We start from the raw sequence: 21,228 nt of genomic DNA, 5'->3' as shown, positions 1-21,228 counted from the left end.
TGTGCATGTTTGGGGGCGCCTAGCTGGCCTAGTCGGTAGAGCATACAACTCTTGATCTCAGGGTCGTGAGTTTGAGCCCTACGTTGGGGGCGAAGCTTACTTGAAAAATTTTTTAAAATAAAATCTTTAAAAAAAAAATGCATGTTTGCTACTAAAAGTGTGGCCCATAGACCATTATCCAGTTATGGGCATCACCCAGAGCCTCTGAGAAACGTGGACTCTCAGGCTCCAGACTTGGTGAATCAGGATCTGCCTTTTAACAAGATCCCATGTAGTTCCTATTTACAATACAGTCTGAGAAACGCTGACATGGGAGATAATCCACCTAATACGTTTTTCCCCCGCATTCGAGACGTACAGACCCCTTGCCAGTTGTTTCCCATAGGTACTCTGATGGCATATACAGCTTTAGGACTTGGTAAGCTTTTCCCGCCATCCAGAAAAAGCTTGCCTTACATAACAAAGTCCGTTACTCTGAACAAATCATTTATTAAAGGAATTTATGCACCTGAATCTAGGTAACATTCAAATGGTGGATTCTCTAAAGTAAGCTTAAAGCAGCTGCCCTCCAGCTGGGAGGTGGCCTTGCTTATCATGGCCCTGACCTTTTGCGTGGACAGTTGTGGCATTTGCGTTGGCCTCTCAGCCTTCTCCAGTGAAAATCTTTTTGTTGTTGTTGTTATCTGTTCTTTTCTACAGGGATACTTATCTTGTGTTGCTTCTGTTACTCTTATTGTCTTTGAAAGCTTACTCTAATTTCCCATTTTCTTATATTCTTTACAATTCTATTCATCCATCACACTGTCCTTAATATAGTCTAATCTTTTACTCAACTCTTGTCTCAAGAATATTAATGAGATAAACCTGAAAGGCTGCATATCAACAATTTCATGGTCCTTTGTTTGTTCTTTAGTTCTGTTCAATTATTCCAGAGTCTTGAACAGTGTACCACATCTTTATATATCTCCTGACCCCTTTGTATCTTTTCATATGTTTGCATTGTTATTAAGTATTTATGTTTGGGCATCATTGTATTTTCTGGAATTGTGTTCCTCTACCTTGAGCAATGTTCCTCTTTGCTTTGAGGACTTGATTATTCTCCAAAAGCAGACTTATAACTTGAGGTTTAAGCTCCTGTTTTTCAAGGTGGCCTTTCTTATGCTTAAAATACTCCAGATTTTTCTTGAATAGCATCATCTCCAGTTTATTTTTTTATAGCAATTAGTTCGTATTGTTTCTCTTAGCTTCTGCAAATTTAATAACATCCTTCCTTCTAAAATATCCTTTCCTTCTTGTACCTTTCAACACAGGCCAAAGCATTTTTGTTTGCTCTTCCATAATTTTCCTCCAGTGTGTCAGAGGACACGTCCTGTTAGAGCTAACCAGTCCGTCACAAAGGGCTTAAAGTCTCCTCAGAGTCCTTTCCTTTAAAACTTTATGGTCCAACAACACAATGTGGTTAAGTAAGGTAAAAGGAAGGCAGGGGAGAAAACAGGAAATTATACTATCACAGGAAATTGTAGTAATAAAGTGAAAAGCCAAGAAAGCAACTGGCCAGCAAGTCATAAAATTCTGATCATGCAGCAGGGATAAATTGAACCTCTGCTCACTGGCTGGCAGAGTTTTGTATTGTTCTTTTAGTCTTTATTCACATCTAAGTGTTTACCTATGTGACTTAGAGGCTATCTGGTCATTTTACAGTTGAAGTAACTAAGAGCTGTTGAGTGATGTAGTAAGGTTCCGCCATAATGGCCGGCAGAACCGGGTCTAGGATTTGGGTCCTCTGACTGAAAGCAGGATATTTTTCCTAACCTAGGATATTTCTGAAATTTATTAAAGAGACAAGTTGCCAGGTCCTGTCCTCTTTGCATTTTAATGTAGCAAATCCTTCCCACAAAACCATGAAGTCGACTTCTCCGATTTTACAGAGGAGAAATTTGAGGTTGTGGGAGGCAAACTTGAGGTTCTTTACTGTGAAAGTGTTCTCCTTCACCCCTGCAGATGGACTCACATGCATGAAATGACTTTCCCAAGTCAGCAACAGTATCTTAGGGACCTGGGGCGGGGGGGGAAGATGAACAAGCCTTCCCCAAGGATAGGTGCTCTGTAGCTGCTGTAACACCAGGGGGCTGAAGCCAGACTTTCCTGCTAGAGATTTGTATATATGGATTTTTAGATGTCTGACCAGTAGCTGGAAGAGTCTGATTAGTTTTGTTAATTAAAGCAGACGTATCCTAAATGGGGGTGGGTGGGGGGATAAGGACTCTAGGAAATACGCAAGTCCGTCTCCTGGAATTCGAGAAAAATATTGTTTAAAAATCTATTTTAGTGAGGTATAATATATAGGTAAAGTGCACATATCCTAAGTGTATAGCTTAATGAATTATTACAAACTAAATACATTTGCCTAGCCAGCATCAAGATCAAGAAATAAAACCGTAGTAGTATTCTAGAAGTCACCCCTATTTTTCCTTCTAGTCAGTAGTGCACCCCCCCCCGCAAGATAATCACAGTCCTGATTCCTAATACTATACGTTAGTTTTGCCCGTTTTTGGTTTTTACATCAATGGAATCCTACAGAAATGCACTCTTTCGTGTCTAGTTTATTTCACTCGGTGTTATGCCTGTGTTTTGCATGACTAAGTTTTTTTATCTCCATTTTTTTGGTGTGTATATTTGAATAGAGAATAGTTCAGTAGTAGATCTGTGTAATCTATAAATAAGCATAACATTTATTGGAAATGTGTGCTCAGAGTTTAGAATTCCTGGTTTAAAGCATGACACTACTTATGTGAGTATCCTGACTTTAAGGCCCAAATGGACTCCTCTTTGCTCAGAGAACCGTTCTTAACTAGACTATGATCTTGACCTTAGCTAGACATTTGCTTTCAGTGAACATATTTTTTGAGCACTCTGTGCACAAATATAGGTACTCTGACACTTAGGCAAAAAAAAAAAGACGTGGCCCAGGCTCACGGGGAGCCTATCACCAGGGGAAGAAACCCGAGTAGTGAACTCAGATAATTATTCCAGGCAGAATTGAGTCTATAAAAAGTGCAACTAAAATGAGGTAGGAGGCTGGACGAAGGATGACCAATCTTCCAGGAAGGTAGAAAAGGCCCATTAAAATCTTATTGGATGAACTTTGAGCCCCCTTCTGCTTTCCAGTTGCTAAGATTTAATCAGATTTCCCACAACAGAAATAGGATCTTTATTCCCACAGTCTATCCATTGCGTCAGTTTTCAGGTTTAAGGCTTATGGTATATATGGCTCTTAACAGTCAAAAGGGGGCAGCATTCACCCTCTTTCTGAAAATCAGTCCTTTGGCCACATCCCTTTCTTTCTAGGAAAAGAATACTTTGATCAGATAGCATTTTAGAACATACATATATTTTAAGCCCCGTGTTTTAATTGTTCATTTGCAGAGATAGCAGCTGATTTGCACCTTCGTGTCATTGAGACCAATCTATTACACTTCTATAAATAAAGCCGGGCTGCCTCGGTGCCCAGAGTTCCCCTATTTCTGCCTTTGTCCCATGATTGGGCGTGGCAGTCTTGCTCAGACTCAGATTGCTAAAGGGCGGTGGCTGGAATGAACAAAAGGAATCAGACCTCTACTTTTACCCTGAGAAAAAGATTGCCAGGGGAAGCCTGGGGAGAGAGGAATGCTGTGTGCCTCCATTATTGTTTGAATTGCCAAATGCTGCTCTTCCCCCCCCCCCCCCCCCCGCCTTCTGAATTTTTACCCTTTAAAAAAATCTTTTTTTATGAGCATAAAGATTGTATTAAAGGTGAACAAGCTATGTGCAATATGGGGCTCTATGACTGTGCTCAGTCTTCAGGGCATTCTTCCCTTTATTAGCCAAGTAACCTTCCGAGTTTAATGCGTACTTGCCTGCAGGTCCCTTCTTGCTGATGCAGTAGCAGAGGGTGTAGTGGTGGAAAACGAGAGGTTTAATGCTAAAACTGTCAGACTGAGTATCTCTATGACCTCTAACCAGCAGACCACCAGATGACGGATTCTGTTTTGTTAGTCACAACACCGATTTTAATGACTGACTTATATTGCCTCTGTGTTCTACTTGGTTGGTTTTGAGAAAATTGATGTTTGATGGCCAAAATTCAAAACTATCCCTTTCTAGATTTCATCATATTGTATGCAGCACTAAACAGCACCCTGACTCCTTTTTTAAAAAGATTAGACCTTAACCAAATGTCCCTGAATGATAAAGGACACTTGCCCACCCCATAATTAGCTTTTGTAAATATCAAGTCAAAGGTCAGAGCAAAGGTCATCTGATTTCTCTTTTGTGAAGAAAACAAGGGTTTTAGTCACTATGACTGATTTCAGAATAGTAGCTAAGGATGAGGTCATTGCTTCCTTTCAGAGTGGAGACTAGGAATACATTTGGAAGAGTCACAGAAACTTGTTAATATCAAGAACAACTGGTCATTTTTGTAGCAGTTACAAATACCTGTGACCTTTCGTTTTAGATTTAGTGAAGTGCTTTGCCCTGTCAGATAAATGATGCTGGCAGAACAGCTCTTGGGAAGATTGCTGATGACGTCATGTTACTGTGTTTTGCCACTTGTAGAAGATGCCATGCCACATGGGGTCAAAACACACTGTGTGGTTCATCCAAGAATTTCACAAGGCAAAATAAAAGCTCAACCTTTGACTCTGTTAATTTAGGCAAATGAGTGCTAACAAACATTGAACAGTTGGGATGCCTGGGTGACTCAGTCGGTTAAGTGTCTGCCTTCAGCTCAGGTCATGATCCCAGGGTCTTGGGATCAAGTCCTGCATTGGGCTCCTTGCTCAACAGGGAGCCTGCTTCCCCAGCTTGTGTGCTCACACGTGCGCGCGCGTTCTCTCTGACAAATTAAAAAAAAAAATCTTTGAAAATAAAAAAAAAATGAACAATTAAAAAGAAAAAAAACTAAAGCCCATGTGAGATAGAAGACAAAAATGTTTGCATTTCTGTGGAATTAAACATCATGATGTGGAGGTTGTTGCCATTTAAGCCAAACATAAATTTAAACGTGTGTATCAAGTGAAGAGTTAGGGTGCCCTCACAGACCAGCGGAGAAAGATGGGTGACCACCTTTCTTAGGCTGCCAGGAACTGAGGGGATCTCTAGGATGTGAAGCTTTCAACTTTAAATCAGGACCACCTCTGGCAAACTGGGAAAAGTTGGTTGCCCTAGCTGGAGGACATCTTTGAGGACACCTAGTCCCATTACCTTATTTTACAGTGGAGAAAAATGAGGGCTATGGAATCTTTTTTTTTTTTTAAACCTAAAGATCTCTGCAGAATCCTTTTTCTCCCTAATACTTGTCAATGTCTTATCTTTTCCCAGTTTTATAGGTAACATGGTAAATTTAGACCATAGAATCATGCAATAGAAACGGCCCCTCTCATCAAGGGGATCTGGGAAGGGGCTGAGCTTGCGACTGAGTAGCTCCGAGAGTATTCATAGATCTGAAGGTCCCTTGGCTGGCTGTGGGAATGCCTGGCTATTCTGCCAGGGGAGTGGAAAACGCCCTTATCAATAGCTTGAACGCTATTCTAGACTTTTCTTCTGAGTGACACAGCAGAGTACCAAAGACCGAAGTGAAGCCTTCACAGTCACAGAGCAGGGGAAACCAGGTCCTGAGTCTTGGGCTATATCAGGAATTCAGCCTTTCCAAAGTAGGGGATAGTTTGCTGACACCTGTTCATCAGGGTCCTAAGGAAAGCACAAGATGTCATTAGATCATTTGGCCAGATTCATTCACTCCTAGGAGGATTTGCCTTTCCAAATGAGGACCATAGAGGGTAATCATTACTTGAATGAATGAAGAGGCTGAGTGGGAGGCATAATATAGCTGTGTGTGTTGATGAGTTAGGTGGTAGAGTGGGATAAAGACTGCTTTCAGCATTTTCTTCAAGTCCTACAGGGATGAGTGCCTTCATCAGAAAGAAAAGAAGAACTAACAGTATTTCATTTTCATTCATCAAGCAGAGTAATTACAGAACTGAGAGAACAAACATTGTAAAAACATGGTACAAATAAGGTAAAACATGCTCAAAACAGAACAGATGGGGGCCTGGATAGTCAAAGCCACTCAGAATCCTGGTACAACTCTGGTTATCTTCCACTGAAATAGACGTCTGGCTCTTCCATCCCTGTTTCACCTGCCAAATACAGAACCCCTATCTCGTTTCACTGGACTCACCTGTACTCATTCTTAGTTCTCAGAGTGAATATTACCCCTTAGCAAAGCCTCCCCTCACCCTCTAATTTTATAGGTCCCCCTGTTAAATGCATTAAATGTATTCTGTACCTTTTTTTTTTTTTACCATGATTTGATATAAAAATGAAACAGTATGAATTAACTAAATTTATACTTACAATAATGTCTATATCCCTGCTAGACTGAAATTCTGTATAGGCAGAGACCATATCTTGGTCACTGAGGCTCCTGGCATGTAGTAAGCACTCAGTTATGCTGAGTTAATAAACCAACCACTTGGAATGAGTTCAGGTTTTCAGATTTTATGTAGGCTTCCTACTGTATGGATTTGTAATATGTGGAAAAATCAACAAAATGTATTCTACACAAAAGCATTGCCAATGTGTATATATAGTGTTGCTGTTGAGAACTGGCTCTATAGAGAGACAACTGGATCCAAATGTTGGCTCTTCTACCTCTAGAAAGTTGTTCTGGAAAGACTTTATTTCCCTCATTTGCAAAATAGGGATAATTGTGTCTACTTCACAAGGTTCCTCTGAGGATTAAATGAGATAATACAGAACAAACATTAAAGTGCCTGGAACACATTTTCCATAATTATTAGGTTATTAATGTGAGTAAAAATATAGAAATAGGCAAATGCTCCAAATTTTTCAAGATGGTGGAAAACGTAAATGGCTATGTGACTAGAAACAAGGATTTAGTTCTCATTTTTCCATTGAGTCATCCTATGATCTTAGGCAAATTACGAATACCTCTAGGCCTAAGATTCTGCAAAATGAGAGAATTAAACTGTTCTCTTAGGGTTCATGGTGAGAATCTGAGTGCTCTGTATGTCCTAAATTTTATAAAATTGAATGTTTATTATTCTAAGCAAAGTTATATCTTTTAATAGATTCTTAAAGAAATTGTATCACAGGTCCAGTTCCTAGGAAGCAGACTCTGGAATGGAGGTTAGTGTGCAGAAAGTATACCAAGAAGTGCTCTCAGCATTTACACCTGTTGGGGAAGGGAAGGAAATAGGGTTGGGCAGAGAGAGAAGCAAGCAGTCACAACCAAGGTCTTGGCCAAATCTCTGGTGGACATTTTGCTAGATTCTATAGGATGAACAGGACGAGTATGACAAACATCATGACTTCAGCACTTTCATGAAGCGCTGTTTAGAAGAGTGTATGGTAGATACTTTTGGTACCATCTTCCCAACATCCATCCCCCCATGAACTGTTCCTTGTCTCATTCCAACCATGGAATTTATGGGGTAGATGCCATATTCTTACATACTCAGCTCCAGGGTTGAGTGCCTAACTTAAACCATGGGTCAGTTTGAGTCAGTTTTACTTGAGAAAGAGTCATTCTTTGACAATGAGGGCCAACATGTGAAACTCAGGGTCTGGCATTTCTCTTGACGTCAGAGTGAGGAAATCATAATGGACTTTAAAACTACTCGTGCACATTACATAATGACAAAGAATTCAATCTCTAAGAAGTCCTGACAATCCTAAATATATATGTACCTAACACATCTCAGTTTACATGAAGCAAAAGTTGCTAGAACTGAAAGCAAATATAGATAAATCTACAATTATAGCTGGAGAAGTCAATACTCTGTAATTGAGAGAAGATAAAATCACTAAGGATATAGAAGACATGAACACTATAAACCAGCTTGACCTAGCTGACATTTATAGCACTTTCTACCTAACAACAGAAGAATATGCATACTGTTCAAATGCATATGAAACCTCCATCAAGGTAGATAGTGTTCTGGGCTATTAAAACACACCTAAAGAAATTTAAAAGATTGAAATTACAGAGTATATTCTCTAACCATAATGGGACTAAGTTAGAAATCCGTAACAGGAAGATATCTGGAAAATCCACACATTTTAGAAAGTAAACACCACTTCTAGATAATCACGGGTTAAAGATAAAGTCAGAAAGGAAATGAGAAGATCTTTTGAATTAAACGAAAATAATGCAACACATGAAAATGTGTGGGGTGTGTCTAGAGCAATACTATATGTGCAATTTATAGAATGAAATGCTTATATTATAAAAGAAAGGTCTTAAATCCATGATCTAAGCCTAAGAATCTAGAAAAAGAAAAGTTAAACCTCAAAGCAAACAGAATGAAGGGAAAAATAAAAAGTAGAAATCAAAGATATTAAAAACGAGAAAGTAGAGAATCAATGAAACAAAAAGCTGGTACTTTAAAAAGATCAATAGAATTGATAAACACAATCTGAACCAAGGGGAGGGGAAGAGAGAAGACGAAAAAAATGAGTAATATCAGCAATGAAAGAGGAAGTGTTACTATTCTATAGACATGAAAAGGATGAGGGATTATTACAAACAACTCTGTCCATATAATCAATAACTGAATGATGTAGTTTTTGTCTTGCAAGTCTACCGAAACTCGTTCAAGAATAGATAACCCGAATAATCTTGTATCTACTAAAATGTAGTACGTTAACTTTTAGGAAAGAAATAATACCAAATCTACACACTCCCAGAAAATAGATGAGGGGACATTTGTCAACTCATTCTACCGTGATACCAAAACCAGACAAAATATTACCAATAAACTAAAATTACTCCTCGTGAACAGATGCTAAAATCATCAAAATATTAGAAAATTAAATCCATTATATGAAAAAGGGTAATACATTATGACTAATGGGGTTTATCCTGTAAATGCAAGGCTGGTTCAACATTTGAAAATGAATTCATATAATTCATCGTATCAGCAGACTAATGAAAAAACTGTATTTACAAGTTATAAACTACAAAATTCAATATACATTTGTGGTTTATAAAACAAAAACTCTCAGCAAACTAGGTAGAGAAGGAGACTTAATCCACCCCATGAAGGCCATGTACAAAAAAAATGAACAGCTAATATTGTACTTAGTAGCGAATTACTGAATGCTTTTCAAGATTGAGAAAGAAAGCAATGATCTCCACTCATGCCACTCCTGTTCAAAACATCGCATAGGAGCTCCTAGTTAATAGGGCAGGATCAAGAAACTATTGATAGGCGCAACATCATGGATAAATCTTCTAGACCATTATGCTCAGTGAAAAGTCAGACTCAAAAGACTACATACTGTGTGGTTTCATATGACATTCTGGAAAAGGCAAAACTGGGGAGAGAAAGTAGATCAGTGGTTGCCTGGAGCTTGAGTTTGCGTACAGCGGCATGGGGATGGTTTTGGAGGGTGATCAAACTATTCTATACTTTGCTTATAATGGTGGTTTTAGGGCTGTATGTATTTGTCACCACTCCTAGAACTGTTTAACAAAAACAGGTATAGTACATACACCTCACAGAGAAAAGGAAATCCCACCCCCAGAGAAAAATTGTGATGCAGGTTTGTCTTTGGAACGAAATTCTGAAGGCGTTTTTGTCTGTAGTTGCAATTTTTTCCCCCAGAAGTCTAGATTTATCTCTGGTATTTTTGAAGTTTGATTATTTAGCCTATGAATTACAGGAGTGACCCAGGATATTTCCAATTTAATCTCCATATTTTTTACCCAAGCAAGTTCAAATCCAGTGTCTATCACCTGCAACAGCCAGTTCTGAGTAACACATGGAAATACACTTGTGCAAGTATTTGTTATATGAGGATGTGTGGAGTGCTATAATAGAGGTAAAAAGTATAGGGGAGCAGAGAGGGGAAAGTGATTATGTTTAGGGATATCAAGAATAGATAGTAATTGAGTTGGCCTTGAAGATTTTTTGCAGTTAGAGTCAGGGGAAGCCTGTCTCATTTTGAGCATATGATGTGGTTAAACAGACCGACTGGATGAGAATGTGTGGGGTCTTCAGGTGTATGAGGTGCAGTAGGGCTGAAATGTAGAGACTATGGAACCAGGCAAATGGTGGAAGATAAACTTGGAAAGGTAGACCCTTAGGAGACAGAGTAGACCTTCCTGAATGCAAGTGTTTGAACTTTATTCTACAGAGTAAGTGAGTGACATGCTCAGATAAGCATTTGTGAAAGGTAACTCAGATGCAGTTTGAAGAATTAGCAGATGGAGTTAGAGAGAGGTCAGTGAAGAGGCAGTTGCTGGAGATTAGAAGCCTAAAGATGACATGCCTTGAATAGGTAGAAAGGGTGCAATGCTATTCATGTAATTATAGCAGTTACCACTCTTTCATCACTTCCTATGAGCCAGGCATTGTGCTGAAGTGCTTTAAATATGCTATGTCATTTCATCCCGACAATCATATAAGGCAGTTGTTATTATGCCAGTGTAGTAACCAATGATTTTTCACTTAGGCCATATGGGTGAAGCTGACCCATTGCCTTTTCCATTTTCCTAGAGGTGGGAACATTAGGGATGGGCATGTGTTTTAGGCCATCTAACAAACATACTTTTTTTTTTTTTTTTTTTTTTTTAACCTCTCACCACAGCAAATAGTGAGGGACAGGAATATAACTCATCATATTTATTTAGATAATTCCTACCAAAGTCGTGGGACTAATTAGTAAGATTAATTTCATCTGCTTTTGGTAAAGAATGGAAGAGTTGTCTGGAATCATTTGTTAATTCTTTGTCCCTGTGTTTACCAGTGGGTTTTCTTTGAACATTGTCCTAAGAAATATTCAGTGAAAGAGTGTTCTATTTTATACATTACCTGGGAAAACATTTCATAGAAATCCCCCTCAGAACATATTAAAGACTCTAGAAATCCAGGAATCTATTAAACTTTGTTTAATTCAGCTTTCTCAAAGTTATGCGATGAAGGTGCCCCTTTCACACATTTATTGATTACATCTACCACATTTTGGGAAATACAGCTGTTGGAATTTATCTTCCAAATTGTAGTTAAACCATTCAAGATTTTAATAGCTGGATAAAGGCCTGGCTCACCTTATCTCCCATATCTCTTGAGGCAGCATTTCTCAGCCTTTTTTCCTCTAACACTTACAAAGGTGCACATCATGATCTGAAAATAAATTGTAAAATGTAAGAGCCAGGGGCATGTTTTGGTCAATTTGGACTTATGCAATCCCATATAACACCATTCCACTGCCTTCAGGAGACTCCAGAATTCATCACTTGACAACTGTGGAGAAGAGTGTTGAATTTGGCTTATAATCATGCCCTAGACTCCCAAACATGACACCTAACCAGATTTCTTAAGAAAATGAAGGGTTATTGAATGATGTGAGGTAGAAGTAAAGTTTACACTCTCTGCAGCACAGTTACCCGAGAGTCTCATTTTGAAATCTGGAATGTGAAAACAGGCTTAAGGAGTAATTGAGAAAATGCCCAGCATGCCTGGCATAGTGCTGGGTGTGGTAAATATGGCAGTAAAAAGATCCAATATTGTTTTCATGGAGCATTCTTGTTGTAGCTTCAAGTGATATCTTTGAGAAACCTCCCATCAACTTATAAGGAAGGGAATTTGAGGTAAATTAATAATATTTGATGCAGTGATACATAAAATGCAATGAAAGTGAGAAAAGATCAACATAATTCCTAAAAGAGAAGCATTTCACAAGATCTAAAAGGTACATAGGAAAGGTCATCTGTGGGCCACCTGTGACTAACATATGATCTGAAATAACCATTATAATTACAAACATTTCTTAGGCATTTCAAATGCATAGGAACTCTTCTCAGGAAACTTCACAGTGTTTTGCTGATGACAAACTGGTGTAATAAAAATAAAGACACACTGAAATGGAATTTTTACAATTGTGATTCTTAAACACTTAGCACTGCTGGGGAAAAAAATACAATACACTTTAACATACCCTAGCTATCTTATTTTAGCACTGTTTTACAAACAATTGAGAAGTCTTAACGATCAATCCATGTTAAAATTAGCTCAAAACATGTGCTCTCTGAATGAATTACATTGAACATGCTCAGGGAATCCAAGATAATTTCAGTTTTTCATTTAGGAAAACCCACAACTAGTGTTTCTCATTATCCTGTTTAGTAGCTTTTTTGCTTACCAGAAGGGTTGGGAATTATAGAAACTTCTAGAAGTTACACATGTCTTAGAGATGATGATTTTGACGCTGAAACAATATGGGGGACAGAAAAGACAATGGGTAGTGTTTGAAGGGCAGTATATAATATGTGCTCTAAAAGAGCTTCCAATTTATTGGGTGGGAAATCATCATGTATACAACTGAATACAATTAGGGGCATTGTGGAGTGAGAATGGAAACCATCCACAGAATTTATTTCTACAATAACCTGACTTTACTCTTGGCTTTTGTCATCAGTATTACATTATCCCTGTGTAAGGGAAGAAACTTTTTTCCCTCTACCCTCCTAGGTTCTCCAGCTGAGGCCCTGTAAATTAGACCAACAAAAGATATTAAATGGAGAAAACAAAAGTTTGTTTTGTATTTGCATTTCACTTACAAATGGAAGCACTTAAATTAGTAACTCAAAGTGGGTGGTTAGAACTTGGGCTTAGGTAGTGTCTCAACAAAAGAACAGTGAATTTTTAGAAGAATGACAACATGAAGATCTTTGAGGTTCTAGGGGAAGCAAACTGTGGGGAGGTAGATACATGAGGACATTAAAGATAAGGGCTAGTTAGTAAAGTTATGTAGATTCCTCTGGTGCCATCTCTGCACTGTAAGTCTAGAGTTGTCTCCAGTGACCGTAATACAAATTATTTATTACTTTTAGACAAATGGGGGCAGGAAAGAGGGCTTATCTTTGTATCTGCTTCTTCTCCATTGCCTTCAGCTCAAAATAATACTCATGCCAAAGTGCCATGTTTTGTGGTAACACATTCTACTCTTCACCAAGATGCTCTTGTTCTGGAAGACAAAAGTTATAACTTTATTGTTCATTCCAGGAGCTTCCTGAAAGACACATCAACTCTTTAATAGAAAATATCAAAGACCATTTACACCTCAAGACCTCAGAAGTCCTCACTTTAAAATACCTGTTTTGCTTTGTCTACCAGCCCTAAACCACAATATGATGATTCCTATGCAGTTCTAACCAAGCCTCTTCACTGAAGGATCTGCTTTAACCAGACTAAAATCTCAATAAATCTAGCTTCTCTTTCCCCTCTTAATGCTACTAAGACTGTCAAGGCAGTTTTCTCCCTTACCAAAGTGAGATTTGTTTTATTAACATGTTATCTGGGTAATATTTTGAATATTTGGGGGACAGAGCATTTGAAAATCTTGGCGGCTCCAGGAGATCCAGTTGAAATGGGGGTGCTTTAACACTCAGTTTTGACCTGAACATACCTTTTCCCCATGGCCCTTCAAGCCTTTTCTGACTTCACCCTGAGGGGAGGCTCACAATGGATCAACTTTGGTTTCTTTTCAGTGAGCACCTGAAATATTTGGGTTTATTTTTAAGTTTAGGAGTAACCCCTTTCAAGAATCTTCTTGATTATCTGATCATATTTGAAAAAACTGTTATCTGTGGTGGAAATCTGCCTTATTACCAGTAACACTGCTCTTTGTCTCTGTCTGTGGTTTACATTTTGCTCTTTCCCTTCTAAGATAGAGATCATTATTACCACTCCTTTACTACAGAGGCCCAGACTGCTAGTGCTGGTGTCCACAAGGGAATAGGAGGGCAGAGTGAAAGCCTGCTGGAGCAAAGAGTTGATGAAAACACATATGGAATGATGAGCCTCATCATTCACTCCTTCGCCCTGCCCCCTCCCTGGGGAGATTGTTCCCTTCCCATGCTATCCGCAGATGGTGAAAACTTGAGATTCTTTTCTAAAGGTATGATAGCAAACAGTGAATAAAAGTTTGCTGGGTATGGTCATGTAGCGTGGTTATGTCTTAGTCTGCTTAGGCTGCTTTAACAAATACCATAGATTGGATAACTAAACAAATTCCTTACAGTTCCAGTGCCTGGGAAGTCTGAGATTAGGGTGTCAGCATGGTTGGGTTCTGGTGAGAACTCTTTGGGGCTTGTAGGTGGTGCCTTCTTTCTGTATCCTCAACATGGCAGGGAGGGTAGGAGGTGTGGGGAGGGAGCAAGCTCTCTGGTCTTTTATAAGGATATGAATCTCATCATGAGGACCCCACCCTCATGACTTCATCTAAATCTAGTTATCTCCCCAAGGCCCCAGCTCTGAAAGCCATCACATTGGGAGTTAGTGTTTCAACCTATGAATTGGGGGGTGGAAGGTCTAGTTCAGCCCGTAGCAGGCTATAACCAGTAACTGTGATCATTTGGTTTCTCCTTCACTAATCCGTCCCTGCACCCTCCTTCATATCTCTGATGACTTCCAGCACCATAGGCCCATCGATGGGGTATTAGGTCTCACTAGGTACTAGGTAGGTATAGCTACATAGCCTGGAGCTTTGGTGGCCACAAACGCTATGATCCCTGGGATAGGTTTTAAGAGAAGGGCTGGATCACTTAGCTAAAAGGTAAAGCAAGAAAGAAAGAACTAGTTTCAGATGCTTGGAAAGGCACAGATGGTCTTCTGCTCTGAGAACGGGGTAAGGGATGTTGAAGGCTACAATGCAGGATTTGTAATAGTCAGGGAGTTGGAACCATTCAGAAATAAGTCCTTTTTAGGTAACAGGTTTATCTGCTTAAAATTTTATGTAAAACTTAAGGTCTTTATTAAGGAAATGTTTCTAAAATGGATTGTACACTTTGCTGCCTTCTTAATTAAAGAAGGCTGAACATTATTTAACCTTTTCTTGATGACTCCAGGTCCTCCTTGTGCACATCAATGATTATTCTGCAGAGCAGTGATGCCCTCAAGGGCCATCAGGGTATACCAGGCACTCATTTCTACATTACTCTTTCTAGATTGCTATGATATTTGAATGTGTATCCACTCTTAATTGTCTTTCATTTTGCAGCACGACACACATACCTTTTCTCACCACTATCAGTGTATAGTATATGATCAAGTAGGTCCTCTTGCTGATAAAAATGTGTTACTTATAGTGTACTGTGGTCTTACAAACCACAAAGACAGACTTGTTGGAATTGTACACAAACAGAATGATTAGGTTTTGATTGGCATGCTAGAATAAGAGTGCTCTGGCTCACGGGATTTAGTGACAATAACTTTGATCATTCCTTTTTCCTCCCCTGTATATACCAATCCCACTCCAGGTATGGTTAAAAAAAAAAAAAAAAAAAAAAAAAAAAAAAAAAAAAAAAGCTGATGTTATATTCCTGATAGGTGAGATTGCTGGGTTTATTGCACCAACTTGAGTAAGAGCCCAGCATCCCTTTGCTTGGACTGTTAGCCTAAGTTTCCATTTAAGTCTCTGAATTTAAAAAAAAAAAAAAACAAAAACAAAAACAAAAAAAAACGAAGGGGCACCTGGGTGGCTCAGTAGGTTAAGCATCTGCCTTCAGCTCAGATCGTGATCCCAGGGTCCAGGGATTGAGTCCTACATCTGGCTCCCTGCTCAGTGGAGAGCCTGCTTCTCCCTCTGTGCCTCCCCCCTTCTTGTGGTCAGTCTCTCTCCCCCCCCCCCCCCCTCTCTCTCTTTCTCTCGTGCGCAGGTGTGTACGCGTGCAAAAATAAAATCTTTTAAAAAATGAAGGTAAAAATGATAGCAAATGTATTAATTTGGTACCATTATTTGCACTTCAATGACATTTCCTCCCTTTATTTGAATCACTTCAGTTTCCAGAGTATGTTGTATGTCTTCCTTGATTTTTACTACCACCTTCTGGGGCAGAACTGCCCACAACCTGGTGCTCACTCAGGGCCATTTATTTCCCAACAGACAGGCTGTACAGATTCTCTCTTAAGCTCAATGTCTCTGAGATCCTTCCTGAATGTCAATGAGGAACCATTGCAAGCAGTTGTAGCAGTCGTCTCCCTCAGAGGTAACAGATACACTCATTAAAAAATTGCTGAGGACAAGGGCACAAACCTTGAAAGCCTCCATCAAAAATAAATACATAAAATTATCATGCATACTTGTTTAGAAGCCTCTGGGGAATTCTCAACAAATGAATGACTATCTCATAGCAGCCTAGCTGCATTCTTCAGTAATATTTTAAATAATCTTCAGCATAAAGGTCGTAAAAAGCAAGGAACATTTATTCGCAAGAAGGAAAGCCACTTTTACTCTTTTGCTTTTTCAGTTCAACCGCTCAGCCTGTGCTTCTGCAATGCAGCACATTTGTTGAGCTTATGATTGCCTTCTCTTGTGTGAAGGACCCCCCATTTTAAATCAGTATGCATGAACACAAAAGGAGCCCTGTATCTTGGCATTAAAGCAGCTTGCTGTGTTCAAATTCGTGCTCCTCTGAAGTAGTTTCTGTATGGTCAACACATTTCCTGAGCTCCTAATGCTGGGCTAGGCACTGTTCTAGGTGATGGGGCTTCAGCAGCAAACCAGAGATGAAGGCTGGAGGCTGGAAAAGCCTAGCAAGTTCTCCTGACCTGCACTGTACGGGTTAGTTTATAGCCCCCTTCTGACTTGTGGTGGTAGGAACAGATAAGAAAACCAAGCATCAAAACAGATCACTTCTTTTTTTGCCTTTAGTTTCACATGGGTTTAGGAGAGTCTGGAGGAATGGAATTGCTCAAGATTTTACTTCCTTCAGTGGGTATCAGGACTTGCTTCTTGCTCCTTCGTGGATTTGCACTAATGAAGCTTTAAATGTGGGCTTTTAAGATGGTGCTGGTTGTGGTGCAGGTCATCAGAGTCAGCTGACCAGAGTGAAGCCCCAGGTTTGGAAGACTCCGTGATTTGGGGCGAAGATTGAAGGCTTTGGGGTCAGACAGATTTTATTTGCAGCCAGGCTCCCTGACTTCCTTAGTGGGTGACCAAATTACTTAAACATTCCGAACTTTTGTACCCTCTTCTATAAAAGGAGTATTGTAGTACTTAGCAGAATTATGAGTATTAAATGAGATTTATATAAATGGGTCTCATTCTAGCTAATATTTCTTGTTACTAGCTGGGGTGTGTGTATGTGTGTGTGTGTGTGTGTGTGTGTGTACGTACTTTGAAATTATTTTAATATCTCTGGAGGTGCAGATGGTGGCTAGATAGTTCTTCCAGCATTGTCAGACGTGACTATGGCAGTAAGTTCTATGATGTATATGAATGGGTCACGTGTTGAATAAGCCGAGTGGTTTAGGTGTGCCATCTCAGGATTGATTCATACCATGGAAATCCAGGGATGGATGGATGATCCATGTACTATTTTGGATGAGTAAAAATTGACTAAAGATTATAGGAAGTGTGGTATGTACTGTTTAGTAAATTTGTTGGTTTTAGTGATGATAAAATGCTGTGCTAGCGTAACTCTGTTGGGTCTCTTCCTTCTACCTAAAATGCATGATGCTGTTCTGGGGAAAAGTGGTCAAAATAAATCTAGTCATCTCAACTGGGATGTGGGAATACATATTATGGTTTTTCATTGTTGAAGTCACAGGATTTAGAATGTGAAAAAGACAAGTGTAAGCATGGATTGGATTACTTAAAATTTTTAAGTGGTTTTAAACAATGAATGGATATGTTGCACTTAAACTTAAGCCAACAGGGTGCTCATTCAGTAATTTAAGGCATCAGTAACTTAACAGTGTTTATTCAGAATAGAAACGTTTCTCTCCTCCTCTTGCCTAAAAATACGTGAAAACTTTAGCTATTACTTTATGAGGGATGGAAACACTTATTACATTCTGTAGTTATGTGCATAACTATTTTGAGACAAACATGGGGTTCAGGAAGACAGGGAGCCAATCAGGATGTCCTTCTAGGGGCCCTCCTGAATCAAGGATTCCGAGTGACCTGAAGGGAGAGTGGCAGATAGAGGGGAGTGATTGGCCTGTCTCCCTGGCTGGTTATGCCTGACGGGAAAGAACTGGGTATGTTCACAGCAATGAGTAAGGAGTGGCGGAGAGGTTATCAGTTCAGGTCAGAACAGTGGTTCTCAACTTCTCTATCAAGTGGTTGAGAAAGGGGAGGGTGTTGCAGAGGTGTTTCGGAGCTGGCTCATTTCAGTTCATGAGAGTAAATTGTGAAGTTTTTAGGAATCTTGTGATCAGCTAGTACAACTTCATTTTTAGTAATGGCTGGCGTGCAGTTAAAGTGGAGGAAAACAAACGCAATACATACTCAAAACTCATCACTTCTTGTTTTACAGCATTTCACTTATGCTGTTATTTACGTTTACTATTTTGGGTATGTTGGAAATGCTATCTGAGTAGTGTGTTCCTGCATTTTTCCCAACTCTGAATTCAGTGATATCACATTGGTAATTTGGAATTGGCCATGGGAGTATTTACACTACGAAAATTGGCTAATGCTTCAAACGAGGGCTTTCTTTTTCTTTTTTTTTTTTCTTTTTTTCCTGCTATAAAGCTGGTTTGCAAACATTTACTAGCACACCACTGGTATGAGAATGAAGTTTTAGATAGGGTTGAACTGAATTTAGAAAAATACTTTAGGAAAAATTTCAAATATACACAAAAATGGAATGATAGAATACCTGTATACCTATTTTCCAACTTTAGTGATTATCAATATATTATCTGAAGTATTATAAATCAAATCCCAGGTATCTTATAGCTTTTATCTAAAAACACTGCTTTATATATCTCTAATGTATAGGAATTTAAAGATATAATCACAATTTTATTATACTAAGTAGTTAACAATAATTTCATGATATTCTTTAGTACCAGTGTATGGTCAAATTTTTTGACTATTTCAAAGATGTATTTTTTATTTATTTTTTAAATTTATTTTTAATTCTTTTTTTTATGGTAGATGAATTTTTTATTCATAGTTTCAGATGAGCATACTGGACTTTCCAAAAATGTTTTAATGAAATTATTTCCAGGTCTCTTAAAGAACAAATGAGAAAGAATGCACAATAAAACTAATTAATTTTTCAGAAAAATATGATAGAAACTACATCATGATAAAAAGGTGAAAGAACTACAGAAATGATCAGTGCAATGGGCATATTTATAATTAGTCAAATTCTCTGTAAATCAGCAAGAACATAATTCTTTTTTTCCTATTCCCTGTATCAAAGATGTATTTTTTAGAGTTGGTTTGTTTGAATTGGGAACCAAGCAACTGAACTGGTCTTTTTAATAACCGGAAGAGAGCAGAAAGCTATAAAATCTGAGATGTCATTAAAGAGCAGGAAAGGAAGATTTGACAGAACATAGTTCAAAGTAAGGATTAGAGAAAAATAAAACTGTTTCATGTTTATGCCCTGCTGAGATCAGACTCTTCAATAAACTGGTTATACAAAAAAGCACACAGTATATTCGGTGCCCTTAAAAAGCTCATGTTTTAGGGCAGTGGTGGTTATTTAACTTTTTTTAGGTCGTAGACACCTTTGAGAGCTGATGAAAGTTATCTGTATATGTGGACCCACATTCGTACACAGAATTATGCATGCTATTTGGGTGTGGCCCAGTTGGTTAAGCGTCTGCCTTCTGCCCAGGTCATGATCCCAGGGTCCTGGGATCGAGTCCTGCATTGGGCTCCTTGCTCAGCGGGGAGCCTGTTTCTTCTGCCTGCTCTGCCTGCCGCTCCGCTGCTTACGCGCTTGCTCTAAGACGAGTAAATAAATAAAATCTTTAAAAACAAACAAACAAACAAACAAACATGCTATTTGAAAGCACATGGAACCTCCCCGTCCCCCACAAAAAAAACAAAAACTCCTGGAGCCAGTGGAACCAGAATTAAGACCTAGGATTTGAGGGGTAGGAGGAGGGCGTGTTAATGAATAATTACAATCAATAGCAATAATGTTAGAACCTAACATATTCCAAGTGCTTTTTGAACACAGAGCAAAAGAGTGGCTAATTCCTTTTAAGGCACAGGGAAATTGACATTGGAAGTGGAGTTTGACATTTTGAGTAAGAGTTTCTCAATCGGAGATGGTAATTAAGGCTGGCGTGCTGAAGTTGGGGGTGACTAGATGATGCTAAACAGACAGCTTAGCAAGGGGGTCAAGAACTGTACGAAGAATTAGAGCTGTACTAAGGAATTAGAGTTTCAGTTGGTTTGTCATTGCAGGATTTTAAACTGGGGAGCAGCATGACCGGATTCGTGTGTGGGAAAGTTCAGTGCAGCAACAGTGTAGGCGGGGATTCCAGGTGGAGACTGAGTGCAATGATGCCTAGTAGCAACTATTATAACAGTTGAAATTAAAGATGACAAGGTCTGGACTATGGCACAATCAATGGGGTCAGAAAAGAAGGAAGGAACTTAAGAGGTATTTAGGAGATAGAATGAAGGTGTGTGTGTGTGTGTGTGTGTGTGTGTGTGTGTGTGTGTGTGTAGAAATCTAGGAGAACAAAGATTCCTAGCTTTCAGACTCTGGTAGAGAAGGTAATGCTATTCATTGAAATAAATATGAGATGCATGGCTGTGGTCTGGGAGGGAGAGGGGACAGAAAAAGGCCATTGGTTTGAAGCATGTTGGATATGAGGCATCTATGGAACAAACAGGAAGGGATTCCGTAAGAGATTAGAAAGTGAAGATACCCTCTGGGAGCTGAGCCAATGCTTTAGGTGTAGAATGAGCGTGAGCAGGCTTAGTCTAGTTTGGGGGTCGTTTCTGGTTTGAAGTTGTGTTTATGGTCTGATATAGACCATGATTATGGGACCCAGTGAACCTTCAGGGCTTCCTCATGACCAAAATTTTATCCCTCAAAACTTTGCCCAAGAAGCACTTTGTATTAAAAAAAAAAAAAAGTTAATCTCACTATATTTTCTTCTTCTTCAATCCAGTTTCATTTCCAAATGGCAGATCTTTCCAAATATAAATCTGGTCATATCCCCTGCCTGCTTAAAACCTTTAAATGGTCTCCATTGCCCAGGACAAATCTCAAACTCCTCCTTACCCTCTCCTACTTGATGATGATGATGATGATGATGATGATGATGATGATTTTTTCATGTGGATAGTAATTCATCCAGGGAACCTTTTCTCATCCTTCAGGGCCAGGTCTCAGTGATGTAGAAAGTATTGTAGATAAGTTAAAAGTTGATTACATTTCCCTCTACTAAGCACCTT

This window comes from Ursus arctos, unplaced genomic scaffold, assembly GCF_023065955.2.
Source record: "Ursus arctos isolate Adak ecotype North America unplaced genomic scaffold, UrsArc2.0 scaffold_4, whole genome shotgun sequence".
NCBI classification, from domain to species: domain Eukaryota; kingdom Metazoa; phylum Chordata; class Mammalia; order Carnivora; family Ursidae; genus Ursus; species Ursus arctos.
Note: the sequence above shows the minus strand (reverse complement) of the source record.